The sequence below is a fragment of the Sorex araneus genome, chromosome 10, assembly GCF_027595985.1.
Source record: "Sorex araneus isolate mSorAra2 chromosome 10, mSorAra2.pri, whole genome shotgun sequence".
NCBI lineage: Eukaryota > Metazoa > Chordata > Mammalia > Eulipotyphla > Soricidae > Sorex > Sorex araneus.
The window spans coordinates 46,020,135-46,035,671 of record NC_073311.1 but is presented as its reverse complement, the minus strand read 5'-3'; positions in this window follow the sequence as shown (position 1 = coordinate 46,035,671).

Here is a 15,537-nt window from a genome sequence, read left to right as displayed (position 1 = left end):
GTGCCTCTTGCTGAGGGCGGGGGCGCTCCTTGCTGGTGGGGTGAATACCTCTAGGACGCCTGGCAGCTAACACAGACCAATGTGTGTGCATGACTCCCAAAACCACGTGGTGGGAAACAAGTGGTTAAGACCCATGAGCACCCCCCTTTATTTTGTTCTCCAAACTGTTTTTCTGAACTTTTAACTTCTGACTGGTGGCTAAGAACTGGTTTCCGAGTCAGCACAGCTTCCTCGGTGAACTGGGCAGCGCTCGCTTTTCATTCCTCTGTCTGGTCACCAAGGTCAACTAAACCGAAAGCCAAGCGATGGGAAGGAATAGAATCCCAGCCAATGTTTCCCAAGGAGGGTGATGCCAACTCCGGGGGGTGCGGGAAGCAGGCTCAGGTGCAATCGAAGGGACCCTTTCTGTTTGCTGGCTTAAAGAAGGGAAGCTGAGGGGCTGGAGCAACAGCACAGAGGGTAGGGCGTTGGCTTTGCACGCGGCCGACCCGGGTTCGATTCCCAGCATCCCATAGGGTCCCCTGAGCACCGCCAGGAGTAATTTCTGAGTGCAGAGCCAGGAGTAACCCCTGTGCATTGCTGGGTGTGACCCAAAAAAGAAAAAACAGAAAAGAAGGGAAGTTGCAGGGGCCGAGGGCCATACTGATGATTCATTAGAAGCATAAAAGAAGGCGAGTCCTCCCTCTTATCTTTAAAACTTCCAGAAATATCTCTCAGGGTTGGGAACTGGCGCAGGAGTCGAACAGACCTTGTGGTCTCCAGGTCAGGTGGGCTGAGATGGTCTCAGAAACTAACCCGGAAATAAATCCCAATGATTGCAGCTGTGCCCCTGGGACGCTTCTCTGTCTCCTACCAGCACCCTCCTCAGTGGGCTGAAATATCACTGCAGGAAGAAAGAGTGGGGTGTGTGTGTGTGTGCTGGGGTGGGGGCCAGGAGCTCAGAAAGTCCACTGCTGAGCTGCACCCCTCCCCCCGCCCCCTCCTGGGAAAGTGCAGTTTTAAAACCCAGATGGCTCCATGGTCAAGGGTGCATGTGCAAGGCCCTAGGTTTTTTTTTTAATAATATTTTTATTTTATAAAGTAGTTCACAATTTGTTTACATTTAATATTTGAACACCAGTCCCACCACCATTACACCTTCCTACCATATTTAGGATGTTTCCATCCCAAACCCCAATCCCTGCCCCAAAGCAGTACCTGAAATACTGTATTTGGTATTGTTTGCTATGAAAAAGACACTGATAATGCTACAAAACAAGTATCCTTAGAGGAGATTGTTGTATTTCAGCCAGGGGCCATTTAAGCACTTCTATAAGAGGTCATTTACATGCTGTTAAAGGTTGAGACTTGTGTGTTTTATATATTATATCTGTAAAAAATATGTTTTATATAAATTTATTTTCATTGTATCATCGATTTGCTTAAGCGGGCACCCCCCCAACCCCATGGGGGGTGTCATCCCATTGCTCATCGATTTGCTTAATCGGGCACCAGTAACATCTCCATTGTGAGACTTGTTGTTACTGTTTTTGGCATATCCAATATGCCACAGGTAGCTTGCCAGGCTCTGCCGTGTGGGCAAGATACTCGGTAGCTATATATCTGTTAAAAATAAAAGTCTATTTCCCTTTAAGATTGGTTGCCTCCTACTTTGAACCCTATCAATTGTGGTGCGGTAATGTTGGAGTATGGGTAGGGTGTGTGGTTTGAAGTATCAAGGCTGTGCGGTCCAAGAATAGATTCACTCGTGGGTGATGCTCCGTCCGAGCGTGTGGAGAGTGGCCCTGAGCATGGCAGTGGCTGGGTTCTGGAGGGTTTTGGCTGTCGGGGCTGGGTCCCTGAGGGCGGGGAGGGCTCTCCCCCCGCCGCTCCCCTCCGAGGCGCCCATAGTGAAACAGCCTATTGCAGGGTAACCCCAACTACTGCATGGAACCCCCAACACACCAGAACAGTGTGGGTCCTACCATGGAATTACTTGGCCTGGTGGGCTGAGCTCTGCCAAGAGTGGCCCCTTGGCCCCCCTGAACACAGCTTGGAAGGTCCCTCCCCCACACAGTGAAGAGCACCAGGGCTGGGGGAGAGAACACACAGGGCCAGGAGTGTCTGCTTTGCCGGAGGGAGCCCCAGGACTGCAGGGTGCCCCAGGCTGGAAGCAGCCTGGCTCCAATATTGCAGAATGGGTCCCCCACCATCCTGTTCGTCCAGAGACCCCACTAACCCCAGCACCCAGGGAGGCTTCTTTTTTGTTTTTTTCTTTTTGGGTCACACCCAGCAATGCACAGGGGTCACTCCTGGCTTAATGCACTCAGGAATCACTCCTGGCAATGCTCAGGGGACCATATGGGATGCTGGGATTTGAACCCAGGTCGGCCGCTTGCAAGGCAAACGCTCTACCCACTGTGCTATCTCTCCAGCCCCCCAGGGAGGCTTCTGGGCCAGGCGCTTTCTAAGGCGGCCTGGAAGAGGTTGAAAGGGACAGTAATTTATTTATTTTTTTATATGAAATCGGGGCCTTTAATCAATCATGATTACAGCAAAACACTGAATATTTAACTTTTTGGAGTGGGTTATTAGGAAATGACTCCTTATGGTTTCTTATGTTTTTACACAGGGTGGGGCAGGGGATTTAAAAATCAGGTGCTTCATGTATGTTCATCGCAGCACTGTTTACAATAGCCAGAATCTGGAAAAAACCCGAATGCCCTAGAACGGATGACTGGTTGAGGAAACTTTGGTACATCTATACAATGGAATACTATGCAGCTGTTAGAAAAAAGGAGGTCACAAATTTTTTATTTAAGTGGATCGGCATGAAAAGTTTCATGCTAAGTGAAATGAGTCAGAAAGAGAGAGACAGACATAGAAAGATTGCACTCATCTATGACATATAGAATAACAGAGTGGGAGACTAACACCCAAGAATTGTAGAAACAACTACCAGGAGGTTGACTCCATGGCTAGGAGGCTGGCCTCACATTCTGGGGAAAGGGCAACTCAGAGAAGGGATCACCAACTATAATGTAGTCGAAGGCCATGTCGGAGAAGGGAGTTGTGGGCTGAATGAGGGCTTGAGACTGAGCACAGTGGCCACTCAACACCTTTATTGCAAACCACAATAGCTAATTAGAGGGAGAGAACAGAAGGGAATGCCCTGCCACAGTGACAGGGTGGGGTGGGGGGAGATGGGATTGGGGAGGATGGGAGGGATGCTGGGTTTACTGGTGGTGGAGTATGGGCACAGGTGAAGGGATGGGTTCTCGAACTTTGTATGGGGGAAGCATAAGCACAGATGTGTATAAATCCGTAACTGTACCCTCATGGTGATTCATTAATTAAAAATAAATAAATTTATTTAAAAAAAATCAGGTGCCGTATCCTGAGTCCCATGGGGTTGGGGGGGGGGTGTCAGTTGTACTCAAGGGGATGTCAAACACTGGTGTGGTCCTGGTGGCCCTGTCCTGGTGGCCCCCAGGTTGGCCCAGCCCAAGTAGCCGGGACAGCAATTTAGACCCTGTGGGACATGTGTCCACCACACTGACAACATTTGGGTTGGCTGTGGAAGGAGGGCAGGACTCAGACAGTCCATGTGCTGGGAGCTATGCAGGGAAAGTCGGGGAAGAGGGACCCAGAGAGCTGACGCAGGCGCACTCACCCATTCCAGCTCCGGGGGCAGAAACTCTAATGGAGTTGGCCTGGGTCTGGCACACCGGCCAGGAAGGCCAGCGCAGGGCAGGGATCACACCGTGAGTGGATTGACTGGAGGCCTTGGCCGTAGAGAAGAAGCTGAGGAATGATTGGTAGCTCTAGAGGGCCCCAAGCCTGTCACAGTCTGGCTTTTAGCAACCTTTATCAACTCGAAACAGGCCAGAAGTGACCTCAGCCTGTAACCGAGCACTTTCAGGAAGAGCCAAGCTGGCAAAGTGTGAGTTTATAGTATAAAGTCACCACCCACCTTAATGCCAACTCACACAACACTTGCGTGGAGTCTTTCCACAAGCAGCAAGTTGAAGTTGAATGGGGTAATTCCAGCTCTGATTCGAATCGTTTAGCAAGCAGGATACCCCAAGATGGACTCGGGTCAAGTCTCTTCTCCCCACATTTCAAGTGGAGACTTTCTGTCACCAAAGGCACAGAAAAGGGAATCAGCTCCCAAACTCCTCTGGGCAGTGCCTGCGGCCAGCAAGCACCTCTGGGCAGGTGAGCTGGGGAAGACCCGTGTGGGCTCAGCCTCTTCCTGCACTGACCAAACTCACAGCTTTCACGGCAGTTTCTGGAAGCTGTTTGCCTGTTTTTCCTGAGGGTGATAAGTAGTCTCACAGCTGGGAATGTGGGTTTGCTCTCTTGCAGGGGTTCTCATGTCTCTGGTGAGTCAAGAGTTGATTCTCGGGCTGGAGAGATAGCACAGCGGGTAGGGCGTTTGCCTTGCACACGGCCAACCCTGGTTCGATTCCCAGCATCCCATATGGTCCCCGAGCATGGCCAGGAGTAATTCCTGAGTGCATCAGCCAGGAATAACCCCGGTGCATCGCTGGGTGTGACCCAAAAAGCAAAAAAAAAAAAAAAAAAAGTTGATTCTCATGTCAGTTATTGGAGTACGATCATATATATATGTGTGTGTGTGTGTGTGTGTGTGTGTGTGTGTGTGTGTGTGTGTGTGTGTGTGCACTCACAGACTATATCTAACCTCCAAAATTGGCCACGATGCTCTAAATTGCACCTGATAGTGTTTATGCCATGAAATGAGATGTGATGAACAGGTGTCTGGGGGTGACTTAAGCCCAGCACACCTAGGATTGGTGAAAGCTCCCATTCAAAGGACAGTTGTTGGGCTGAAGCGATAGCACAGCGGGTAGGGCATTTGCCTTGCATGCGGCCGACCTGGGTTCGATCCCCAGCATCCCATATGGTCCCCCAAGCACCGCCAGGAGTAATTCCTGAGTGCAGAGCCAGGAGTAACCCCTGAGCATCGCTGGGTGTGACCCAAAAGGCAAAAAAAAAAAAAAGGACAGTTGCTTCAGTTGTTTAAACAGGGGGTGTCACCTCTGGAGCAATGAATAAGTATGCACAATACCATCCTTGCTGAGTGGTTTTTTTCCTCCAAATTATCACTTGTTTTGATTCTCTAGGGCCTTAATAGTTTCTGCTAATAACATTTCGCAAGTTAAATGTAACAAAACGTGAGAGGACTGTTCATAGTGACTAACTCATGGCTCATGCTAATTGAACTTGGCATAAACCTGTGATTGAACTGAGCTCAATATTAGAGAGAGGGGTTTCCTAGGCCCCCCGATGCCAGCTGATGTGGGCCGTGAGGGAAGGTGATGAGGTTTTATTCCGTAATTGCTCCTGCTCTCAGCATGAGAGGGCAGGGGCTGGCCTGGGGGACTCTCGTGCTTCATTGTGGATGACCTGGGAGAGACTCAGAGATGCATGGATGAGAAAATTCATAGAGTGGATAAGCATAATCATGGAAAATAAAATTGTCTACCAATAGGAACACGTAAAAGGTAATGGTACATAAGCCACAAAATATATTTAAAAATTGATGTTTTCATGTTCATTCTTTTCCAAAAACATTTCAGGACAGGGAAAGAAATGCTCAAGACTTAATATAGGTGGGAAGAACTCAGAATCTATGTGGTTTGATCTAATTCCACCCCCTTCACTCCCCTTGAGATAAAAAAGAAACAAAGGAGTCGCAGGTTTTATTACTTTTCCTGGTAAGTTAATGCAAGGAAACAGTCAAACCGCCCAGACAGGGAGAAGCAAATACTGCAGGAAGGAAATGAATTCTCACAAAGGTCAGGCCTATAATTTCTGATATATATTTCTCCCCATGCAGACAGACTGCATCAGAAATCGCCTTTCTCCATACGACCCCACCTGTTCCTGGGACGCCCATGCACCACCTTTGGTAGAAACATCCATGCGAGCTGGGTGCAGATTTGAGGAGTGGCGAGTACCGCTGGGCGAGGGAGACTGAGAGGCAGTGCGGAGGGGGAAAGTGGGGAGAGCTGGGGCCCAGGTGTTCTTGCTGCCACCCTGAAAGCCATTGACTAGGTCATGGTTCATCGGGAAGGAGACTTCAGTATGTCCAGAAAGCAACTCGTCAGCTGCTGTCCCACCTGGCTCCAGCCCACACCCCCTTCCCCCCCCCCCCCCGTAGGCATGCCCTGAGGTTGCCTTGAACTTGCACTCATTCATGGAAAGACTCTCCCTTTCTTGGGGAAGCCATGTAGATCCACTTCTGGGAAAGGAAGTTGCCGAGGCCTGGCTCCGGTCTGACCTCCAGGACCTTCCACACCAAAGACTCCGAGAGACCCCAACACTTCCCGCTCCAGAAACGTAGGTTGGCAGCTCTCGGACTAGGGTGACCTGGGAAGAGTCCAGCAGGGTTGGTTGTTATCACTGAACATGAAGGTCAGGGCACAGGAAGGGCAGAAAGAGGACAAACACATGTGTGTGGTAGGCGCCTTTTCAGAGATTAGGGGGCTGGAGTGATAGTACAGCGGGTAGGGCTTTTGCCTTGCACGAGGGAGGCCAACCTGGGTTCGATCCCCAGCATCCCTTATGGTCCCTGAGGCACCACCAGGAGTAATTCCTGAGTGCAGAGCCAGAAGTAACCCCGGAGCATCACTGGGTATGACCCCAAAAACAAACGAATCACATCACGAATCACAAAATCCCATTGATCATCCATTTCTCAAGTGGGCTCAGTAACCTCTCCATTCGTCCTATCCCTGAGATTTTAGAAGCCTCTCTCCACTCGGCCTTCCCAAAGATGCCGCATTGGGAGGCTCTTTCAGGGTCAGGAGAATTTGATCCAGCTTGTTACTGGCTTTAGCATATGAATACACCATGGCAAGCTTGCAAGGCTGTCCCATATGGGCAGGAAACTCTCAGTAGCTTGATAGTTTCTCCCAGAGGGAGAAATAGGTTATAAGGTATCACTTCTGGGAGCTTGCTTTTAAGTCTCTGGATGTTGGCCTTTGATGGGATTACACACACCTGGGTTCCTCTGCCGGTACCTTCAAGCATGAGGCTTGTCCAAACATGTAGAGAGGGGCCTTGAACATGGCTGTGGCTAGGTTCCGGTGATCTTTGGCTGCCGGGAGCTCTGCTCAGGGTGGGGAGGGAAACTGGAGCCCATTCCCTCCGAGGGGCTCCAGGGAAGACAGCCAGGCGGGCAAGAGACTCTCCAACCCAAAAAACAAACAAACAAACAAACAAGTTTAAACAAAAAAAAGAGAGAGGGATTAGAAGGAGGCATGCCAAAATAATAACACTGGTGATATTTGGAGTGATTTTCCTCCTTGGGGTTGGGGCCATACCCACCTGTGCTCAGGGGTCACTTGTTGTCAACCTTGGGAGAACCAGGCCGGGGAGTGAACCTGAATCAACTGCATGCAAGGTGGTGCCTTACCTGCTGTGGTACCTCTCCCACCCTTGAGACAGTTTTCTTCCCTTCTCATGCTTCTGTGTATTTCTCTGACTTCCTGCAGTATACATGTTTATATTATTTTTTCTTTATGGAAAGATCTGTGTCCTAACCTTGGGTTTCCAAGAGTGCCTATTTCCGCTTAAATAAAATTTGCTGATAGCATTCACTTCAGTGATCGTGGTTCTGGCAGAGGTATGGGGAAGGCCTGCTGCATGTCTGTTATTAGTTACTAACAGTGATTCACATCGTCACAGGATAGTGATTCAAGGATGCCCAGCACCCTTTCCAGATGCGTGAGACAGGCCTGCCTTAGGAGATGGCCAGGATGGAGTTTGTTGGTAAGAGTCCTTCCACGTATGTCCCAGGTTTCCAAACTTCTAGCAAATGTATATTAGTCACACATTGTTCTACCAAGTACCTTGTGGCCCACGTACATCAAATATAGTAAAAACAACTTCTGTTGTTATGTTTTATCCTGCTCCCAATAAGATTATTGGGACTAATCGTCCTTTATCAGATCAACTTCTTTATATATAACCACATCCACTGAAATGCACTATTAGAAGTCGGATGACACCATGGGAAGTATTTACTCTCAGAAGTGTCATGAGACTCCCAATGATACCATCCAAGGAAATCAGAGGTTAAGGACAGGGACATTTGGGCTCCAGTTAACTGGTAAATAATTGGATTAGTTAGAGAAGACCTTGGCTTCTGAAATTTCTTATTCAAATCCCAAGCACTGTTTTCCGGCAACTCTGAAGAGGGAAGCTATCCATTTTTCTTGAATGTCCTTGGTGATGAGGAAATGCCAGTATGGTTGCTTTTGAGTTTATCTCATAGAGATTAGGAAGCATTTTACATAAGGAAGAAATTTAGGCTTTCTGGTCATTTATCCAGAAGCTGAGGAAGTTCAAGGCAAAGGAAAATGCAGTTCACAGCCTCAAAGGAATCAGCACATTAGCCATCCTGCAGGAATTCTAAACTTCTGTGTGGGTTAATGGATACAATTAACACCCAAATTAGACACCATATGTAAGCAATTGAGAATGTTTAACACAGTTATCGACTCTAAAAATCCCTGGACTATGCATCAGGCAGTAAGGCTCACAATTCATTAGAGAGTGTAATTAGCGATGCTTGATTGGATTGTATTATTGGCTCCAGAGCAGATCTGTAAGGGAAGCACCTTGGTAGATAGTTTTCTAGGAATGCCTAAGTGACCATCACTTCAATGTTGGGTTTCAAGTGGGTAAATATGTATTTTCAGATAGACATTAAGCTGACCACTTGGAAATGAACTGTCATCACTGTATCACTGAATCACTGTCATCCCATTGCTCATCAATTTGCTCGAGCAGGAACCAGTAACGTCTCCATTGTGAGACTTGTTACTGTTTTTGGCATATCAATACTCCACAGGGAGCTTGCCAGGCTCTGCTGTGTGGGCGGGATACTCTCGGTAGCTTGCCGGGCTCTCCGAGAGGGATGGAGGAATCGAACCCAGGTTGGCCGTGTACAAGGTACAACGCTGTGCTATCGCTCCAGCCCGAACTGTCACCACACCTTCCTATTTCCCCACCACATCGAACAGACCGTGCAACCCATTTATCAGAGCGCTTCCTAATTCTCCATATCATCCATTTTGCTTTAAAAAAACTCATTTCATTTTGGAACAAACTTTTGCTGGTGTGAGGGCTGACCTCATTTTTCACTTTAATAACTGAACTCATTTCTTATCTCCCTTCGTGGTTGACTCCCATCAATTGGGCAAAGAAGCCCTGATGGAGAAAAGGGAGGCAGGAGGGCAGAGGGGAGAGGAGTGGGTATTTGAATTGGTCAAGAGGAAGGTCACGGGGGAAACTCTCCTGAATTAGTCTAAAGGCCCTCAGACGATGCGTTCCTACTCAAGTGATCATTCAGAAACTCGGGAAATTAGAGCACCTGTTTCCATGGGCAAAGATTCTGGGTCTCGCTTAGACAAGGCAAAAGTTTTCACATCTTTCAAGTGATTGTCAAGTGCAGAGTCTCCTTCAGAGCAGAGAAGGCTTCTCCAGAAATAGTGTGTGCAGAAATCGTGGGCTGGGGGCTCAGGGGACAGCTCAGTGGCTAGAGGTCCCAGCCATGCAAGCATGAGGTCAGGAGTCTGATTCCCAGTGCACCTGCTGTGTGTGGCCCCGGGAATAGTCAGGTGTGTGCCAGCAACACAACTAGGGTGTCCAAATCCTGGTGAGCACCAAAGTGAGAGATGGGCAGACATAGCAGCCCAGAGGAAGGATGGTGGCAAGCATATGGGTGAGCCCTATGGCACCCCCCGCTGAGCACCAGGAGAGTACAACCGAGGTGAGGGGGACCCCCAGTGAGCACGTGTGCAAATACTGTGACTCAGTGTTGTTAGGCCTGTGCGCCTTCCCCCAACAAGGTTGTCACCACAACAGCAGCAAAGGAAAGGGAAGGGGGAAATGAGGTACAACTCAAACTCGGAGCACACATTGTCCCAACTCCAAATTCATCACCAGTGAGCTTACTTCCCTCCGCCAGCATCCCAAGGACGTCCTCCAACTCCCCCACCACGTAGACTCAGCTCTAGAGACAAAGTCTTAAGTTCTGAGGACTTTGAGTATTTTTTTTTGTTCTTTCTATATTTCATCCCCCCACCCAAGTCCCCACCTTCCCGTGGGTGTATCTTATTCATGGTGCAGAACACTCTAAGTCTCTCCTTTGCTGCTGGGAAATTGTCATTAGTTTTGATTATTTTCTGAGTATTATTTTATCTTCCTATTAGGAATTACTATTAACTGGAAGTTGTACCTCCCGGGTAGATATTCCACCTCTCTCATCCTTTTTGTTTTCTACCTTTGGGAGCAGACTGGAGCGATAGTACAGCGGGTAGGGCGTTTGTCTTGCACACGGCTGAACCGGGTTCAATTCCTCCAGCCCTCTCGGAGAGCCCGGCAAGCTACTGAGAGTATCCCGCCTGCATGGGAGAGCCTGGCAAGCTCCCTGTGGCGTATTCAATATGCCAAAAACAGTAACAACAAGTCTCACAATGGAGACATTACTGATGCCCACTCAAGCAAATCGATGAACAACGGGACGAGAGTGCTACAGTGCTACCTTTGGGAGGTGTGTGTGTGTGTGTGTGTGTGTGTGTGTGTGTGTGTGTGTCTTGTTATCTTGTTCCTATGAGGTTTTTTCATCTCCCTATCCTTCAATTAAATGCATTTTGGCTATTCCATTTTTAATAACCAAGGGCTCTTTTAATTCTCTATTTGTTCCTTGGTTTTGGCATTTCCTGCTTTATGAATATAATATCTTTTTTCACCTCTTGGAATATTCCACTTCTATAGGGTGTTTTCATTTGTTAGTATTGTCCCTGTTTATCTGGAATTTATTCCTTCTCTTTTGCTTTGCATGACTTCTTATTCTAAGTAGGAAATTCATACTTAGAATCTTTGTTAAAAGATACACTGAGACATTTAAACTTGTTTTTATATACTATATAAAATCTTTCTTTATCATTTTTATTAAGTTACTGTGGGCTGGATCATCCACAGCGGGTAGGGTGTTTGCCTTGCACGTGGCCAACCTGGGTTTGATTCTTCCACCCCTCTCGGAGAGCCCAGCAAGCTACCAAGAGTATCTCACCCGCACAGCAGAACCTGGCAAGCTCCCCGTGACATATTTGGTATGCCAAAAACAGTAGCAACAAGTTTCACAATGGAGACGTTACTGGTGCCCGCTCGAGCGAATTGATGAGCAACGGGATGACAGTGCTACAGTGACAGTGATTTACAATACTGTTAATTGCGCTTTTCATGCATATATTATTCCTACACCATACCCACCACCAGTGAACCCCCTTCCTTCCACCACTCTCCTCAGGACCCTTCCCATCTAGCGCCACCCCAAGTAAGTTCATTCTGTAGACAAAAACTCAAGTTCTGATGTCTTTGACCATTAGTTATTCCCTTTCTATGTTTATTTACTTTCTACATATGGAAAAGATCTTTTTTTGATTGTGGAGGTGGTAACACCTACACATATAAGCAAATAAAGCTAAACTCCAGAAATTCCACAGAGTTGTAAGTCAATGATAAGTTGAGAACTTTTTTTATCAAAAAATATGCCTTTTTGCACCAGTATTAGTTAATAGTATAAATAATTTTATCCTATTATATTCTAAGATTCACATGAAGTAAATAAATCCTACAAATATATAAATTAGTAGGAGTGTGGAGAAGAGAATATTTTTTATTTGTTTATTTTTGGGCCACACTAGATGTACTCAGGGATTACTCCTGACTCTGTGCTCAGGGATCACTGCTGTGGAAGGGACCTGGGGGATGATATGTGGTGTCAGGGATTGAACCCAGGTCGGATATGTGCAAGGTAAACTTACCTTCTGTACAATCTCTCTGACCCAAATTTTAAAAAATTATAAAGGAAAATCTGAATAGGTTATCAAAGTGAGATTTTATCCAAAAAGGTAAAGTTGGTTTTATGTTAGAAAATATTATAGATAATGCCTAAGTATCTAAATTAATACATTAAAGGGGAAAAAATCTCTATAGAGGTTTTAAAAAGCACCTGACTAGACATATAAAGAACATTTAAAATAATTGAAATACTAATTCATTGGACTAGAGCGATAGCACAGCGGGTAGGGTGTTTGCCTTGCATGTGGCCAACCCGGGTTTGATTCCTCCACCCCTCTCAGAGAGCCCAGCAAGCTACCGAGAGTATCTTGCCCGCACAGTAGAGCTGGCATGCTCCCCATGGCATATTCGATATGCCAAAACCAGTAACAACAAGTCTCATATTGGAGACATTACTGGTGCCCGCTTGAGCAAATCGATGAACAACGGGACGATGGTGCTACAGTGCTACTAATTCATTATTTCAAAAATATAAAATCCTGGGCTGGAGCGATAGCACAGCGGGTAGGGCTTTTGCCTTGCACGCAGCTGACCCGAGTTTGATTCCCAGCATCCCATATGGTCCCCTGAGCACCGCCAGGAGTGATTCCTGAGTGCAGAGCCAGGAGTAACCCCTGTGAATCACTGGGTGTGACCCAAAAAAGCCCAATATATATATGTATATATATATGTATATATATATATATATAAAATCCTTAGCTAGTTATTACCAAACAGACCTTTTATAATCTAGTAGAGAGCAACAGTAAGCCCCATGAGTGAATTCTATATTCGATGATAAAGTGTTGAGGCATTTGTCTTGTCTTTTAAAGGAACTCATTTAATGCTTCTTGTAAAATTGGTTTCAAGGCTCTGAATTTCCTAAGCTGTTGCTTGTTTGTGAAGCTCTGTATCATTCTTTCAAAATATAAGTAACTAAGGGCATGCGGTATTCTTTGTGATGTGCTCATTTTAATGATTTCCCCCCCACCTCCCCCCATACACAATATCCCACAATTCTCTTTTAGCCCAGAGAACTGCATTTGACAGATCTGCTGTGGTTCTTAGGGCAGTTTCTTCCTGTCACTTTCAATATTCTGTCTCTGTCATTGGTATTTTGTCATTCTGTTTATGGTGTGTCTTGAGTTTTTCTTTTTGAGTCTATTTTTGCTGGCACCCTTTGGGCCTCCTGCATCTGCATGCCTGAACTCCTCAACTGTGGGGAATTCTTCTCTCTGATTTCTTTGTCTATAATTTCTATGGTTCTTGATCAAATTTGCCTTTCTATTCCTCACAGACTCTAAGGATTGTTACATTGCTACTCTTAAGGTCATCCTCTAGTTCTCTGGTGTGCTGTTCATTTGTTTCAGGCTTTTCCCATCTTCTGTTGTTTTTCTAGAGCTTTCCTGCATCTCATCTGTGAACTCACTGATCTTCTCCTCAGCTGTCATTATTCTTTTGCTCAGGATTTCTGCTAAGTTTTTCCATCTACCATACTCTTTGTTTTAGATATTTCTGATGGTAGTGTTCTCATACTTTCTTATGTTTTATTTTTGAGATCATTAAATATCCCCATAGTGGTATGTCTAAAGTCATTAACTGAGATATTACAGAGCTGGTTGGTGCTAGTAGAGCCTTCCATGCTATTATTTTTGTGCAATGAGTTTGGTGGACTTCTACAGCTTCCCCTTGGAGTTTAATGTGCTCTGAGGATGAATCTTTTGTAATTAGTCGCACTTGGAGTCTCTGAGGGGATAGGTTTGAAGTCCTTCTTTTCCCTTGTTGCCGGTCCTCACCCAGTAATAGGAGGTGTAAGTGTGAGGTGCAGTGAGTAGAATTGTTCAGGGTACAAGCAGTAGTGAGTGGAGTTATGTGCATGAGAAATAAATGTTAACCTGGAAGGTTAAATGATCATGCAGAGGGCCTGAGATGTGGATGTGACACAGTGAAGGTCAGGTAGGAGGCTGCTGGGACCCAGGTGAAAAGGAAGAGAATTCATTTCCAGCTCCCAAAATGCCTGGCAATGTCCCCTGGGAGGATAACCTCACCTAGTAGGTTGAATGAGCAAGCAGAAAGTTTCTGTACATAGAGGGAAAGTGTACAGTGCTGCATCCAGTGAGAGACTGGATGCTGGAAAGGACGGGATTTGATTGGCTCTCACTGGAAGCCCCAGTGGCTGTTTGTGATTGGCTGTCCCTGGCATCTTGGTTCATAACAGGCATTAACATTTTAGATGTTGGTTTGCTTGCATAGGTGGCCCAGGCACTGGAGCCACATCCATCTAACAGTCTCTTTGTTTCATTAATTTCATAACTTAGAGGCAAGTGTAAGACCACCCATGGGGTGCATTTGGGGCTAATGAATTTTGATTTAGAATAATTAGAATGGTCAAGCATTTCTATAGAAATCCCAAGAGATACATATATTGCAAAAGGCTTATTTTCGCAATAAGGGATAATAGCCCATCAGAGAATGGCTATTGCTTTGGCTATTGTTGCCGGCATCATCCATCGTCTAAATATTATCCCTCCCACCAAGATAATAAACTCTTCTTCAGCTATATTTTACTATTATTATCCTTTAATCTGTGACCAACGTGGTTATAGCTGTAAAGGACTAATCTCCAATATATACAGAGCATTCACAAAGTCCAACAATAACAGCAAAACAAGCCCATCAAAAACTGGGGAGACATGAAAAGATACTTGTCTGAAGGGGACATCTGGGTGGCCAGTAGACATATAAAAAGTGTTCATCATCCCTTATTATTAGAGAAATGCAAATCAAAGCAACAATGACATCTCACAGCAGTGAGAATGGCATATATCAGAAACTGGAATTAACCAATGTTAGCCAGTGTTAGTGGGGAAAGGGGGAAAAATAAATCTTGGTTCACTGTTGGTGGCAAATGTCTGATTTAGCCTTTGTAGCAATTAGTAAGGAGACTTCTTTTAAAAATTAAGACTAGAACTTCCAAATGACCCAGTGTTTCCACTTCTTGGAATCTATCCTGCACTGTAGCTCTGTCATCCCATTGTTCATCGATTTGCTCAAGCGGGCACCAATAATGTCTCCATTGTGAGACTTGTTGTTACTGTTTTTGGCATATTGAATTTGCCACGGGGAGCTTGCCAGGCTCTTCTGGGCGGGCGGGATACTCTCGGTAGCTTGCCGGGCTCTCTGAGAGGGACAGAGGAATCGAACCCAGATCGGCCATGTGCAGGGCAGATGCCCTACCTGCTGTGCTATTGCTCCAGTCCTAAGAATAAACAAATAGTAATTCAAAGGAATGTATGAACACCTGGGCTGGAGCGATAGCACAGTGGTAGGGTGTTCGCCTTTTACGCAGCCGACCTGTGTTCTATTCCTCTGCCCCTCTTGGAGAGCCCAGCAAGCTACCAAGAGTATTGCGCCCGCATGGCAGAGCCTGGCAAGCTACCTGTGCGTATTGGATATGCCAAAAACAGTAACAATAAGTCTCTCAATGAGAGACGTTACTGGTGCCTGCTCGAATAAATTGATGAGCAACAACGGGATAACAGTGATTGACAGTGACAGTATGAACACCTAGGGCCATGCAATTATTGCAGCACTAAGTACAATAGTTAAGATTTCAACAACAGAAGTTTGTGCAAAGAAATTGTGGAATACATACACAATAGAATGCTTTGCTACTGA